Below are 15,679 nucleotides of genomic sequence, written 5' to 3'. Positions count from 1 at the left end.
TTTCAGATATTCCTAACTTCCAATGAAGCATTTTTTTATTAGCTTCTACATTTCATTTTCATGGTATCAAATTATTGTAGTCGCATCAAAGTAGTATTAAATGATACAAAATTTAATTCGTATATTATTTGTAATATATTATTATAGTAAATTAATTTCAATACATAAAAATATACTATAAAACAAAGAGATTATCTTATCTTCGTTATTATTGAATCATAGTGTTAATCTAGATCCAGATCGAATCTAACCTGGACCAATTCAATCTCAACTCCGGTCTTGTAAACTCTAGTACGTATAAAGTGTTGGAAATACATGGAATATTTGGCAAGGGAGGAACTATAGATGGAGTGAACCGTACCTTTTAGGAATTCTTCGCATAGGATCTCACTGTAGTCCTTTCAGAATCCTACCTACCGCAGTTACGAGCCGCGTTACTTGCCCCTTCGAACATGGAAAAAGTTTGTACTGCGGTTATGCTTTGTCCACTGCGCAAACTCGACCGGTCGTTTGACTCAGTGGTCGATCTCCCCGGATCCCGCCCGACCCCTCGCCCGTAAGCGCGCGCCGGTAGGCTAACCTGACCGTGAACAGGCGTGACGCTATTAAACGTCCGAGAAAGAAATATTTATCGGAATTTCACGCAATCAACCCACTGTAAACTCCATATATGACTCTAACGTGCTATCGAATAACACTGGTCCTCTGATTTCATTGGTTGTAAATAAATACTTTTTTTCTAGAACGGATCGTTCGGAGTTAAAAACAGTTTTTAATGTTCCGTTTATTTTTAAAAGAATAACAGAATATAAGAAACGGTAATACGTATTCGTGTAATTTTCGTTAGATTTTCAGAACTAATTTCTGATTGGCTTTTAGATAATTCGTAAAGGGCAAATGACCAATAGGATTCAATCACGTATCTTATTATTAGTTTTGGCGGTAACCGACGTATGCACTTCCGGTTAGCAGTTTCGAAGTTTCGAATAGTTCCGTACGTGGTACGTTGCATGCAAAAAAGAATGGAAGAGTTTGGTATCTGGAACATGTTCCGTTTTCTTCGAGTGTACTCTTATTATTAAAAAGAAAGTAACGCATGAAAGTATAGTTAACTACAGGTTCGAACATACGACGAAGTTTTACAGTATTCTGAATGTGTAACCTGTACACCATGAGCATTGGAAAGATGTAAGGAAAGAAACGAAGGTATACTAAGCTTTGACAATTATATATCTTTCTAATAAACGATTGTTGTATGTAAATAACTGTAATACGAGACATTTGCAAAAACAGATTTGCAGATGCAAAAACAGTGAGACATTTGAAATGTAAATTGCTATTACATAAATGTTTACGTAATAAATGTCACTCTCCGATAAAATTTCATCCATGCATTTTCAAATCGTACAAAAATTATTCTCCTTAGTGAATTGTCGGTTGGAAGATTTCAATTTATTCTTTTTATTGGTTTAGTGATATTCTTAAAGAGACATATTTTACTTCTTTTAAAACGTATTACGTATTTTATGAATATAACTAATGCTCAAGTAGCCTTGAAATAGTAAGAATATTATTTCTCTACAAAATTGAAATTAATAAAGTTATGCAACAACAAAAGAGAAATGTATCGACTCGAACGATTCTTAGTTTGGTTAAAAATGTTCTATTTTAAAAGATATAATTATCGATGCTTTTATATTTCTAAGATATAACCAGTCTTGGTCAATTTCGTATTATTACGTTTTAAACGAAGTTTTACGACATTATAACCTGTAAATCTGTAATTAGAAAAATACAAGAAAATAGGTACTGAAAGTATATCGAACTTGAACAATTATTTCAATAAAATGATTAAACTGACTAAATTTTACATTTAAAAATTTTAAAATTACAGTATCCTATCTACAGTCAATACAATGAATATATAACAAACAATTATACAGTAAAGTTAAATAAACCAAACAAAAATAATTCGAAAGACTTTACAACGACAATTACCAACAAAAATAATAGACTATGAATTTATAGGAAATTTGAGAATGCAAAAATGCACAGAACGTTCATAATTTACATAAATATATATGTACAACGTATAGTACCCTGTACAGTAAAATCTAATAATTCTCTCTAAAATAAAATCTCTATACCGTGTAAAATCTATTTAATAGATAGAGCAATTTTCTATCTAGGTTCCATTTCCTTAGTCATATTTATAAAAATATGAATTTCCATAAACATCTCTAGTCTAATGATAAAAAATCAATTTCTTTCTTACTTCCAGGAACCCCACGCCCTTCGGTACGTACGTTCCTGTCTGATGGCATTCTTCTCACTTTCTCCTACCCTGAATCGAATGGCGCCGTGCATTCGTCCTTCTTCCTCGTTCCCGCGCAGTCTCCAACACTGAAAGCCTCGTCGTTTCTCCCTCTCTGTGGTCCTACCTGGCTTCCCTCTCCCGGTCGGTGGTCGATGGAGGGGCGCGGGTGAACGCGGTCGGACGACAGTCCTTCCGCGGATTGCGGATATTGTGTCGGGAAGCCTCGTGGTACGGTGTCCTTGCTATACCCGTGTTCCTGTGACGCACAGAGTGGAAGGCGAGTGGCATCCAGTTTTTCCATAGCGATAAACCAACTCGTGTCTTTTCGTCGGGACCTCGAACCTTTTGGAGGACTGAAGAATCGTTTCACGGTCGCCGTCTCCTTGATGCTACTCGTAGTTCGTTCTCGCGTTCTCTTCCTCTCCGTACTTCCGACGTACGTACTTCGTGACACCGGTTGTAAGGTTATGTTCACTCCTGTCACATCCGCGTGCCGCTTCGTGCGACCGTACTTTTCTTTAGTGAGTCTGTCGCGAGATACAGTGTCACATCATCGTTTTACGTAGTGTTTGTCGTCGTATATTGTTCGCGAGTGCTCGTCAGAGAAGTTTGTGACTTTGAGGGACACGTTTGGTCTCGAAGGAGGCGATTCACGAATGACGCTACCACGCCTGGAGTCTTTCTGCATTTCGGTAAGTGAATACTTAAAGCTTAATTTTGTTAAGGACGCTCCTCGTGGCGTCCAATGCTCGCGTGCCTAGACGCTGCGTATTCGACGCTCTTTCTCTTTCTCTCTCATCAGTGTTTCCCTCCTCCGGTCGCGGGGTGATCGTTTCGAAAGATTTTTTTGCGTGCATGGTATTAACACGTTGACTGCCACGCGAATTTACATACTTTGTTCTAAAAGTTGCAATAGATTGAAACATAGCACACTATAACGTTTAATTTTTGTAGAATATTCTATTCTATTTGTATGCCTTTTTCTGGTAACGCTATCGAAGTAATTGGCATTTGTAAAAATCTGTTCTCTTATCTTAATTGTCCTATAAAATGTAACAATATGGGTCACCAGCGACGACCGTGACGATCAACGTGTTAGTGTATCGATGTTTCTATGTTTTTATTCTATCGCGAGATATTTTGATTCTAATCCGATTCGAACAGTACCAAGTTACATTGTGTTGACTCGTATAAAGTATCAACTTTAATCTTGTAAATTGTGTTTTCCTTGACACGACGTTTGGTTAAACTAATTTCTAAATGAACGTATGTATACAACGTCTCCGAATAACATTAATTAATTCTACCATTTTCAGATTTATAAACGAAATTGCGTTAGAATTAAAAATTGCTCTTTCGGCTTACTTATTTATTAGATGAAAATTACATGAAAAATGTTTGAAAAAATTGAAATCAACGAATGGAAGGATTAAATGTTTTAATCTTTGAATTTTTGACATGGTCATTTTTCGTATTTAATATTTCTATATTTCTATACGCACTGCATGAATAGTGCATTCGTTGCACGTACAATACAGTAAATTTGTTTTTTTATCTACAACAAAACGAGTAGTGCGAGCCCATTAAATCGAAACTCCATAGAAATAACATTTCACATACTGCGATCCAACAAATCCGATTACATAAAATATCTCTCTAATGTATATAATAAGTTTCATTTATTTTAACCAAATTTTATTTCCATTATAAAGATCCATCATTCTGTACAAATCTTTTTCTTTAATCTAAAACACGAAAAACATAGAGATTACCATAAACGAACGATTTGGTGGCTGCACAGTGGTAAGATGCAGAAGTACAATAACAGTAATTGACGCAGCCCAGTTACAAAGACTTGATTGAAATTCCATTCGTGTTTGTTCACGCAGCTTAAACGCATTTAGCGTATTACGTTTCTCAATAATATTCGAACAGAAGATTGGAAAAGACGTGGCCTTCTTGTCGTCGCGAGAACAGGGTGTGAATTGCCAGGTGAATTAGAGAGGACGATAAGCAGAGGCAGAGGATTGCCGTGGAGACGATGGCGAGGAAAAGCGGAAGTTCATCTCCGGTCTAACAGAGGGATGTGTAACGAAGTCAATCATCTTTGCTTGCTCGCTTGGCCCGGTCTCCTCGAGGCTTTGCTATTAATTAACTTTTCTGACAAGTTATTAGCGCGACGAGATCAAAGACGCCACGGTATTACTTCGTTCCATAACGTCGTCGTGTTTTCTTCTTTTTTTCTATTCGTCTCTCACTTTCGCCCCGCCTAAATCGTCGAACCGTGGCGTGTAATTAAGACGGCCATCGCGTGCCTAGGTGTACGCGTTAATTATCTTGTTTATAAAGCTTCGTTGGGAAACGGCGATAGCGAAGAATCGCAGCCAGCGTTAGAACAACCCACGCCCACTACCATGCGTGTCGAGAATTTTACGATACACCTGTAATCATGCGATAGCTACTCGTATTTAACGAGTGGAACGATACCAGTGCGTTTTCAATTTAAACTAACGGCGTAGATTCACGGCCAACTGTAACGTTTACCGAATCAACGCCCGCGGGATCTTCCTTTTAGTAATTAACGCAATAATGAAATAAGGAGGCTTATAGCGCGCTCCAGTTTGAAACTTAAATATGGGGATTCGTTCTCAGCAATCGTTCTCACAGTCTCATTAGTCCCAGAAAGGTTAATAGAATATACATGAAATTATCATTGCATAATAATGATTTCAAACTATGATACAAATTAGGAAAACGATGCATGCATTTAAATGAAAACTCCAGTGTTCTAACTAATTGACCAATTTTATTAAATTATCGCTTGGTTTTTCAAACTCGTATGCAGGAAACATACGGCAGAGCCTACTCTTGATTCTTCTTGGCTGTACACAAATTTACAATTCCACGAGAACCTTGCGATACCGTTCTGGCGTGAACGAACGAAACGCCGACTCCTTGGAATTTGTCTACTTGGTGTTTTACTTCTTCTCTCGAGGAAATTCAACAATTTTGTCATTTTTTTAGCGCGCTAAGGTTCAGCAAGGGATGAAAGAGCCTGTCTAATCTGTGGTTAAGCAGCTTACGAGGAAGAACGACTACGCGTGCATATGGTCGTCGTGGAGCCTGTTCCCGGTCGTCTTTGTGCGCCAGGGAATTGTTGCAGTCGCTTCTTTTGTCGAAAGTTCCCCGCTGGCTGTGACCATCTGCGCCCATCTCGATACCTGTTTCGGTGCATACGTTCTGCACGCGGTTTCGTCTTCCTGCGTCCTTCTGCACCTGTCCTAACTTAGCAGTTCTCGCGCCTGATTGATTCCTCCGCAGCTGAAACGCCTACCCCTTGGCTGCAAAGTATAGCATTCGTTGCTCTTAACTCAGGTTCTGCATTTGAGGAATATTTTAAGCCCCGACGAGTCGCCATCCTCCTTCGTGAACATGTATTTCTACCTTTTATTTCCGCCACTTCTTCGTTATTTATTTACGAATTTATATTTGTAGGTGAATGGGTTCTTGGTAAATCGGGAACAGCAAGGAGATATTATTTCTTTCTGTCTTTCATCTCTCTTCGTATTTGGTTAGAATGGAAGTAGATTAACTGTCTTTGTTTCTGAAAAATTATTATAAAAATTATATACATATAATTATATTATAGAAATTTGTTGGTAGAATGTGGAAATAAATAGCTGCCGAATGTAACATTAGAAATTCAGCAAGTGGATCACGAATTTTGGGTTCAGTTAACGTTTGTTTATATGTTACATAATGTTCATATTTATAATTATATTATAAAAATTTGTTGGTACAATATGGAAATAAATATCTGTCGAATGTTTCTGTAACATTAGAAATCCAGCAAGTGGATCACGAATTTTGGGTTTAGTTAACGTTTGTTTATATATGTTACATAATGTTCATATTTATAATTATATTATAAAAATTTGTTGGTAGGATGTGGAAATAAATAGCTGTGGAATGTTTCTAATATTACAAATCCAGCAAATGGATCACGAATTTTGGGTTCAGTTAACGTTTGTTTATATGTGTTACATAATGTTAATATATATATAATTAAATTCTAAAAATTTGTTGGTACAATATGGAAATAAATAGCTGTCGAATGTTTCTGTAACATTAGAAATCCAGCAAGTGGATCACGAATTTTGGGTTCAGTTAACGTTTGTTTATATGTTACATAATGTTCATATTTATAATTATATTATAAAAATTTGTTGGTAGGATGTGGAAATAAATAGCTGTGGAATGTTTCTAATATTACAAATCCAGCAAATGGATCACGAATTTTGGGTTCAGTTAACGTTTGTTTATATGTGTTACATAATGTTAATATATATATAATTAAATTCTAAAAATTTGTTGGTACAATATGGAAATAAATAGCTGTCGAATGTTTCTGTAACATTAGAAATCCAGCAAGTGGATCACGAATTTTGGGTTCAGTTAACTTTGTTTATATATGTTACATAATATTCATATATATATAATTATATTATAAAAATTTGTTGGTAGGATGTGGAAATAAATAGCTGTCGAATGTTTCTGTAACATTAGAAATTCAGCAAGTGGATCATGAATTTTGGTTTGTTTATATGTTACATAATGTTCATATTTATAATTATATTATAAAAATTTGTTGGTAGGATGTGGAAATAAATAGCTGTGGAATGTTTCTAATATTACAAATCCAGCAAGTGGATCACGAGTTTTGGGTTTAGTTAATAGTTTGGTTTATAAAAATTTGAGGTAAGGAGGAAGGTGGGAGAGGTTCCTTTTAAATACTCGGGTGAGTAGGTTTTGGATCATCTGTTACTGTTATACGGCTAATTCACGTTTCCCCAGAGTCAGAGATAGTTTTGTATATCATGAATATTCAGCTTACATAACATTGTAATGATAACATGGTAATCGGAAATTTTCTCCTCGTACATTCCATTCATATTATCGCCACTATCAGTTCTGGCGATTAAACTGTATCATTAAATTATTACATATTATATCATTTTAAACGAAACTGTGGCAACGTCGATGACGTGACCAGTTCATTGAGCCAAACGTTCCAAGCTTTTCCCAACGAAAATAGAAATTCGAAGGCGAATGAAATTTTAATACGCGTTAAACACTGTCATCTCTTTCTCGTACGTTAATTACTTGCGGTTAATTACCTAAAGGTTGAAGTATTTTTAGCTTTAACAACGTCGATTAAACCAGACTTATTTTTCATCCAAAGAATAAATTCATTAATAAATGAATATACAGAGTGTATGAAAAAATACGAACAAAATGTGTAACAAAATTTTGTCATTTAATTACTCACATCCACTCGTCAATTAGCCACGTTTATCAAGCATAATTGATAAATCCTCAAACTCGATTTTGTAAACTAACCCGAGAATGAAAATTTCTATTCATTCCCTTCTTGTTCTTCTACAAGGAATCGCGACCTGTGCACTTCTGCATATTATTCGACCGTATCCTGTATATTTGATCTAATAATTTGATCTAATATCCGAATTAAATTACCACATTTATTGTCACGAGTAGAATTGTTAATTAACGAAAATAAATGTAGGAACACGCAGAGGGAAGTAATGAAACGAACAGTCGAACTGAAAATGCCATTCTCTTCGAATCATAAAGTAGAAATCGTGATAACTGTTCTATGACTTGTTAATAAGGTTGTATATCATCTTGAAACACTCGAGAGACCACTTCCTGCGGGACGTGGGATTCGTCGAGGCACAGCAGCTGCTACAGCAGTCGGTCGGTTTGCTCGTGGAACTTTCCGTTGGGCGAACGTGCACAAGCAGAGCGCAGGGTAAAATAAAATGTAATATCGTCCCGCCAATGTTAACACGCGGCGTTTGTTTTGAAACGCGCGTGCACGTGGTCCGGCTGCTTACGCTCTCGCGCTTAGAAACTGGATTCTCGCGCGTGCAACGGAGAAAGAGGTACGGCGTGGCTGTGTCGGCGAGAACGAGACGAGCTGCTCATTGATGAGAGCGAGAGCTGGCGTTGGCCAAACGAAGAAAGAATCTCGCTGCGTGGGAATATAGTATTGATCAGAAGTTTGAGGCCACGTTCAACGAACAGGCCACAGATATTTTTGTAGCGGTTCAGCGATCCCAGCTATCGTTCCAGAGGAGACAGAAAGATTATTGTATTTTTCGCTTGGATGAATTAGGATTTAAAAAAGACAGGTAAGGCTGCTTTTCTTATTTTTTCTTTTTATCTTTCAAACCATCGAGTCATCGTTCTTCTTACATTCTTTAACAGTAGAACTACCGATAGTTAACACGAAGCTATTTCTACCAAAACCAGTGAAAATGACTGGTGTTTAAAAAAGAGAATATTTTTATATTGGCAAATGTCTCACGACAGTTGCAGGAAAATGTAATGTCGAGCGATCGTTGTTGGAAAGAGTGTACGTATTGGTTTGGCAACTAAGTGATTGCGGATTTTGTCAATATCACCTAATGAGAAAATCCGCAGTCATTTAGTTGCCAAGCCAATATTTTGCAATTTGGGGACTGCGTTAGTTCCGCTGTATATGTTTCGGAAGATTTTGCACGGATTTTTCCTACGGATTTTGCTGCGGATTTTTTTAAACCACGATCGTACACTTATTCCGTTAATCGTATACTTAATTCCACGTTTCGTTGAAAATAAAAAAGAAAACTGGCCTTTAGGAAGCTTTCATCGCGCTAAGGAAGGCGCGTTGTTTGCACGACGCTGTAATTGAAATTATATTTAGCGGCTAATTAACACTGGAACTACCGATAGTTAATACGAAGCTATTTCTACCAAAACCAGTGAAAAAGACTGGTTTATAAAAATACGTAATGATAGAATATTTGTATATTTATTGGTTTGTTACTTTCTTACAGAAGCAATTCCATGTTATGTAGTACATTTTTGCCATTATTAATCCATCTGGGAACCCTGAACGAGGGTTGACACATTCATAAAATCGTAGAACCAGTCATTTTCACTGCTGTGGTATTTCTAGCATTAGCATCTAGCGATCCAACGATCGATCCGGAATTTTCCTGATAACTGATATTGTCATATCGAATGATACGCGGTAGAAATTTGAAAAACGTGTGGCAAGTTGTAGAAAACGAGGAAACTGGTTAATTGAGGTTCGATGAACAGATTGCAGCACCCTTTTACACTTCGACAAATACCAATCATTTTCACTGCTATTGGTATAAGTAGCCTGGATACAAAATTATTTTCAGTTTGAATACATAAAAAACAAAATAAAAATCATTATATTATTCTTTTAGTTATCGTTGCGAAAGTAATTACAGCGTTGCAGGAAAAAAATATAACACGAAGTAGGAATTTTAAAATAAAATTGTGAAACCAGTCAATTTCACTGTAGTCGTTCTAGTGTTAATCGATGTTGACGTTGCTCTATGATCTGAAAGTCACCATACGTGCTACGCATTCTTTTTGACTATTTAGTTCTTTAATTTCTAATTTACCCTGAACCTTCGAGAGTCTCGTCACTTTCCAATGAAATGGTTTTTTCCAAAGATACTTGTTTTGCTTTTAAAATTATTCTGCCATCGGTCGATGAGATGATGCTGTGGGATGAGAAAATAGCGTTGTAAGATCGCGTCTATCGTCCGTTACACGTTTCATATTCTGCGATTTGGACGAGAAAGCACAGAACATGGCCTGGTCCAAAACGCAGCCTTTCCACGTAAACTGTTTCTCTTGGAAAATTTGTTAATCGATCGTGTACTCGTTGCGAACTCATTTTATCAGTTGCTGGAAACACCATTTGAAAAACGATCGTACTAAAATCTCTACCTCGTTGAAACAATTATCACCAACTCTTTCACAATCTGATAAAATGTCGAGGAATTCAGAATTAACGATTTGATAGAAAAAATATGTGCTTTTATCTTTTTGTAAGAAATTAGTATTAGCAATTGCATTATGCTCGACAACATTTGAAACGTAACATTTATATCGTAATAGGGTGTTTAATCAATTGGTCGAATCCTTCTCGAGCTACGATGCAAAAGGATTATAAGGCGCTCTATGTTATCAGAAAATCATAAAACATATGTCCGTGTTATTTTTAATGACATATGCACGCACGTGGTTCATCGGAGGATTCTTTTTCTTAGAAGCTTCTTAATAAGATGTTCACGGTAGAGCGAAATTCTTCAAAGGGGCAATCGATTGGTGAAAGAAACGTTGGACGAGCAAACCCTTTTATTTTTTTCTTGTCGCAGACAGTCATTAGGCAATTTACAGGAGCGTCTGGGTCTAGCCAGAGCGTGAATAGATAATCACACGCACACAGTGCTGCTTCATTAAATTGGATTCATGCACGAGCACGTATCCTCTGGCGTTAATTCATCTTATTTCGCTTTAGCCGGTTTTTCCATCCTCTTTTAACGACTGCAGACGGTCATCGAGTGTCGTTGCCAAGTCACATATCGCCGACCCAGCTGGAATAACATCCGCGAGATCCTCGTTTCTTGCCATTTTACACGTGGACGAGTTACATTTAAAGAGCAATCCCTAAGTATAGAGTCGAGGGCATTGCCTAATTAACAATGACGTCAGGTCAACATCGGTATGTTCACGCTATTACGTATGTAGGTAGGAAACGTAAATATAAAACTAACTGTTCGTGGTGTAATTTGGTTATTGATAGACTATGAATATTTATGCAAATTTGTATATTTGTGTGAGCAGCAGTCAAAGAGTAGGAGCTACGCAGAGATCAGTTTTGCTTACTCAATATAGCAACTGGTAGTGTATTTTGGATATTTCTGAACATTTTTTCAGATTGCCTGTAACAGGCTGAAGGCATAATGCAAATAATTGTATGGACAATTCAATGTGAATATTCGCATATTTATGCAAATTCTTATTTGTCTAAATACACCTAAAGCAGTAGGACCTAGGCAGAGATTGGTGGCTTCTACCCTATCTTGGATATTCTGACAAATTTCTTCAGGCATCTATCCTAGCTTTAAGATACACTGTAAACAGTATCCATACGTAGACAATTCAATGTTGGTGGATATTTATGCAAATTGTTATTTGCGTAAACACACCTAAAGCAGTAGGAACTAGGCAGAGATTGGTGGCTCCTATTATATCTTGGATATTCTGACAAATTTCTTCAGGTATCTACATCAGCTTTAAGGTACATTGCAAACAGTATTCATACGTGGACAATTCAATGTTGGTTGATATTTATGCAAATTGTTATTTGTGTAAACACACCTAAAGCAGTAGGAACTAGGCAGAGAGTGGTAGCTTCTAAATTGTCTTATCTACGTTGAAAACAGTATCCATAGGTGAACAATTTAGTGTTGGTGGATATTTATGCAAATTGTTATTTGCGTAAACACACTTAAAGCAGTAGGAACTAGGCAGAGATTGGTAGCTTCTACCCTATCTTAGATATTCTGACAAATTTCTTCAGGCATCTACCCTAGCCTTAAGGTACACTGCAAACAGTATCCATACGTAGACAATTCAATGTTGGTGGATATTTTTGCAAATTGCTATTTGTGTAAACACACTTACAGCAGTAGGAACTAGGCAAAGATTGGTAGCTTCTATCATATCTTGGATATTTTGACAAATTTCTTCAGGTATCTACATTAGATTTAAGTTTTAGCATTAGCTTTACATTGCAAACAGTACCCATGCGTGGACAATTCAAATTTAATTTATATTTATGAAAATTCATATATTTGTAAACAAACCTGAAGCAGTAGAAACTAAGCAGAGATTGGTAGCTTCTACCATATCAATTTCTTCAGGTATCTACACTAAGCTTAAAGTACACTGCAATTCAATGTTGGTGGATATTCATGCACATTCCTATTTTTCTAAATACACCTAAACAAACGGCAACTAGACAGAAATTACCAACTGGTACTATATCTTGGATATTTTTTTACAAGCTTCCTACCTGTACCAGGTTTGAGTTACAATGCAAACAGTATCGTTACCTGAACTATTGAACGTTGGTTTCCCGATGTTGCTGTTAACTGTGCGACAGCCTTTAGTCCAGAAGCAAGCAGAACTCGATTGCATCCGGCTTTCGAAATTCCTGTAGCTGATCGCGATTTTCCTGGCCCGGCTAATTGTTTTAAACAGGAGATGACGAAGAACTATTAGATGTTGAAGATCGTGCCAACTAAATCGGATCGTGGGGACAATAATTTCGAGATGGAAGTGGCGTCGTGTAATCTCGAAACGTTTAATTTCCCCGGCCCGCCGTTAAAACGATCCGGTTCTCGCGGCTGAAAATAACGAGATCTTTAATTGTCCCGTCTAACGAGAGGCTGCTGGCTGCTACCGCGTAGTTGTGCGTTACGCTTCCTCCTCCAGCCACTCTTCTCCTTCGTTTCGCTTCGTTTCGCCCCTGCAAAATTACAAACAGAATTACGCTTCGCAAAAATTGATAGAAGTTAAAGTGGATTTAAGAGACTGTTGAAAACTGTTTTCGGAGCGGAGTTCGCCTTCTTGGTTACTCGAGATTCGAGTACGTTCGTCGATCAGCTGAAAGTTGGCGATATTAACTCTTCAGAATTCAGATAAATAATTTACCCTTTAATTTTCCCTCGTATTTCCTCGTTAAGTGGTTGCTTTTTTTTTGCTAAATTTGCGACCGAATTTTCCAAGCTTTTTATGGCTCACGAAGTATAAATATTTTTCGAGATCGAAACAGGTCCATCGACGTTTCACCGGGTACGATCGTCGAGTTACGAACCTTAGGATTTTGTTAATTAATTCATATTAATAAATAACTTTGGCTGGCTTCGTGATCGCTGCCTATTTCTTCCCTAAATCTCTTCTTGCTTCTTCTTTTGCGACTTTTCTCGATATTATCCTATTTCACATGGTCGTAACCATATGCAACGCTGGAAAAACGCTCGGACAAATGGAAATAAAAATATATGGACGTTTTACGCTCGGGAAAGATGAAAACATCCAATTGAAAATTAATCGAAGAACGAGTACGCCAGGTTCACGCACGATAAAATGAAAATTATATTTGAAAATTCAAATTAAAATTAGTTAATTATACGCTGACCCTACTGCGAAAACGCTGGTTGCGTTTGAATTTTTCTGAAATTTATCACGCGCACAAATTCAGCAACCTGGTTCGAGGCACGCGGAGTACCTCGCTGGCATAATTAGGCAATCGATCGCAGGTGAAAGCGATTTCGTTCTTCGCCTGTGGGGATGTTCAAGATGATAGATAAACTGATTCCCCTTGGTATTTCCAGTTCTGCCCTGTTTCTCTCCCAGTTATTTACATTCCATTTACATTCCCCTCGTCGCCTTTTTATTTTCACCCGGTGAAATTTCAAAGAACGTCCCTTGCTACGCTGAAAGCGTAACGATAGTCGGACAGCAGACTGTAGTTTCAACGGGGAGGTCCAAGGATGGCGATTATCGCGAGAGAGGCAACAGAGCACATTCTCGACGTCGGTGTTTAAAATTCCTCCGGCCAACGATCCGATGCCGAAGGTCGATTAGACCTGGTCGTCCTTGTCCGCTGGACCATTTCAGCCGGCTCGTTCTCGCTGCCGAAAGGGAGCCTGGTCTTCCATTTCCGGGTGGGTCGAAAATTAGCTTTCTTCCTGATTCCTTGATCCTTGAACCGGGTCGAATAAACGTCCCTACAGGGAAATGTCTGTGTCTACGATGTAGCTATCTCGCAGCGTTGCTAAAATTCTAGAGTTTGCGCGCCAGCCACATGGACCGGTAAATTGTCAAAAGCTACGAGAAGATAAGCACGCGAAGCTTCAATCACGCGGTATTATGTTGGGTCGAGTAATAGGCTTCCTCGCTTTTCACTGCTGTGTGCGTTTTGAAAAATATTTATTTATTTATTTATTTATTTATTTATTTAGGGTAAACTTTTTGAGTAAACACAGAGGACAGAAGAAGAAGAAAGGAAGTAGAAAGGAGTAGGAGATGTATGTGTACAAAAAGAAAAGGAGGAAAAGGATGAGGATACTTTGTAGAATAATCGAAGTGACATCATTCTGTATGAGAAAACGTTCGATTTCTTCCACTAATGTGGTGAAAATTCATCAGGAAAGGAATTTTATTCGTAGAAAAACGTGTGTGTGTCTTAGTCGTAGAGAGAACCGAGTCTGTCATTCGTTTAAATCTTCAAGTGCCGTAGGCGGAAAACGTGTTTTGTCCTTAGCACTAATTTTACCAGGCTTGATGAGGTGAAACGACTGGTTTCAAAATTTCATTTAAAATTGAAGGTAATAAAACTTTATGTAAATTCTCATATTAATGAAAATTGAGAAATTGATTGATCGGATAAAACTCGTATAAAGGCAAAGGGTATATTTTCTCAAGACGTGTTTTCTATCTTTGTTACACAAATATGTTTTATAACGTTGCTATAAAATTATAAAAGAATTGCTATAAAATTGCTGATATTTCAGCGTCTATCGGTTAATGACACTCGCATCGTTTTATACAGAGGCGATTTACCAAGCTGGCGTCGCCTCTTAACGCTAACATAACTGTTGAGAATTGTGGATCTTAATTAATTAAATAAAAGTAATTAAATTTAATTAAATAAAAGTAAAGGAATACTCTGGTTACACTTAGAATTCATATTAAAATAGTTTTAGATTTATTTAATGAACGATTTTCAGGATCTTCGTGGATACATATTTGCACGCGTCTCAGCACTCTCTTTGTCTCACCATCTTCCATACCACACAGCCAACGGAACAGTTGCATTCTTCTGTTTTACGAGACGCTGTACACACAAATACTTCCGCACACTCATATTCACATACGTGTATTACTACTACGCGGCCAATCTAGTCTAGCACACAAAATTATACACATCTCACAATAATAGCAATTATTTATGTTTATAATTACTATGTTAGAATTATTGGAAAATATGGAAATGGAAATTGCTCTTGGACTGTACGTTACGATAGTGCCATTTGCGTGTAGTCTACGTTATACGATAAGAGGAGAAACATTTTTTCATTTGCCACATAAATAAATTAGAGTCGCTAGAATCGAAGATACTGAGAACAATAGTGAACATTCCATGGTATGTCAGAAACGAGGATGTACACAAAGACTTAAAAATACCAACGGTGAAAGAAGAAATCGGCAGGTACGCAAAAAAGTACAAGGAAAGAACGGCAACACACCCAAACCAGCTGGCTGCTGAAGCGAGTAAAACTCTCATAAAAAGAAGACCAAAAAGAAAACACCCCACTGACCTCATTAAAGAAACAAAATAGTCAAACTCGAAGATGGTATTCCGCTGGGGTTAGCCATCCACGTGTTATTTAACAATTGGGT

General features: G+C 37.3%; 1 protein-coding gene and 1 long non-coding RNA gene across 4 annotated transcripts in view; one reads left to right on the top strand and one right to left on the bottom strand.

The window, feature by feature from the left end:
- The window catches only part of LOC110120207, a 76,344-nt gene extending 75,844 nt beyond the window's left edge, over window positions 1-500 (bottom strand). The window contains exon 1 of one of the 2 annotated variants that reach the window (XR_002308855.2): window positions 362-500. This is a non-coding gene — a long non-coding RNA (uncharacterized LOC110120207). The remainder of the gene's footprint in view (window positions 1-361) is intronic. The other variant, XR_007226834.1, reaches the window with a different exon arrangement.
- A 1,978-nt stretch (window positions 501-2,478) lies between these two features.
- LOC100651185 (alpha-mannosidase 2) overlaps window positions 2,479-15,679 on the top strand; it is a 167,767-nt gene continuing 154,566 nt past the window's right edge. Inside the window, exon 1 of one of the 2 annotated variants that reach the window (XM_012319571.3) lies at window positions 2,479-3,009. The gene's annotated coding sequence lies outside the window, so the exon portion shown is untranslated. Of the gene's footprint in view, window positions 3,010-8,509; window positions 8,530-15,679 lie in introns of those variants that run through there. The other variant, XM_012319572.3, reaches the window with a different exon arrangement.

Source organism: Bombus terrestris, chromosome 16 (assembly GCF_910591885.1).
Source record: "Bombus terrestris chromosome 16, iyBomTerr1.2, whole genome shotgun sequence".
NCBI lineage: Eukaryota > Metazoa > Arthropoda > Insecta > Hymenoptera > Apidae > Bombus > Bombus terrestris.
The sequence above is the reverse complement of the archived record's forward strand: the minus strand, read 5'-3'. Positions and strand labels throughout refer to the sequence as shown.